The 968-nt window shown below is 40.8% G+C and overlaps 1 long non-coding RNA gene across 1 annotated transcript; it reads left to right on the forward strand.

The window, feature by feature from the left end:
- Positions 1 to 103: 103 nt before the first annotated feature.
- On the forward strand, positions 104 to 360 carry LOC113467102. The gene is made up of 2 exons (XR_003391295.1): positions 104 to 160; positions 228 to 360. It is a non-coding gene; the product is annotated as an uncharacterized LOC113467102 (long non-coding RNA).
- The last annotated feature ends 608 nt before the right edge of the window (positions 361 to 968 follow it).

A 968-nucleotide genomic window follows, 5' to 3' on the forward strand; every position in this document is an offset into this window, starting at 1 on the left:
TTACCTATATTGGTGAATAGGGTAACAGTTGGGAGGGAGTATGTATATCATGTATTCTTACCTATATTGGTGAAGAGGATAACAGTTGGGAGGTTGAGTATGTATATCATGTATTCTTACCTATATTGGTGAAGAGGGTAACAGTTGGGAGGGAGGGCAGGTTGAGCCAGGTACCCAGAGGGAGGGACACGCTGTGTCCGGGCTGGAGAGGGGAGGGAGAGTGGCAGGTTGAGCCAGGTACCCAGAGGGAGGGACACGCTGTGTCCGGGCTGGAGAGGGGAGGGAGAGTGAGAGTTGAGGGCGAGGGAGGACAGGTTGTGTCCACGGAGGTGAAGCCAGAGGTTGTACTTGGCGCAGATCTCCTGGAGGAGGGAGACGTTGTCCACATGACCGTTCAGTGAGGAGCCTGGAGGTGGACAGGAAAAATAGAAAAAAAAAAAACTATTCACAATCCATGAGTCTGAGATCAATGCACCCCCCACATCAAATACCAAGCTACCGCTACCTCAGTTCAATATGAGGAAGAGAGAGCCACTTCACAACACACACACAAATAGGATCATAAGTTTTCCACTTGACAGAATAGATAATTATGTACATGCATTCCCTCTCTCTCACTGGATGTTATAAGAAGTAATCAGAAAACTTTGATAATAAGGACATATTTCTAAAACTAAATTTTCAATAGTTTGATGTTATATGTAAGTTAGAAAACTAAAACTTTCCTCATTAAATATACCGAGGTACTTACATATTAATTTAAAAGTAGCTAGGTATGTACATAATGTAGGTAATTACTACAGAATGTAATGTATAGTTTTTCTTTCCATACTGTTAAGAGTAGTTAGAGGGTTGTTTCTGTTTAAATTTGTCTTATAAGTTGAGAAAATGTTAAGATGCAAAATATCTAAGTTTCTCTTAAAATGGGGTAAAAATGTGCAGAGTTTAAACATGCCATAATGTTTTAA

This window comes from Diaphorina citri, unplaced genomic scaffold, assembly GCF_000475195.1.
Source record: "Diaphorina citri unplaced genomic scaffold, Diaci psyllid genome assembly version 1.1 scaffold405, whole genome shotgun sequence".
Taxonomy (NCBI): Eukaryota; Metazoa; Arthropoda; class Insecta; order Hemiptera; family Psyllidae; genus Diaphorina; species Diaphorina citri.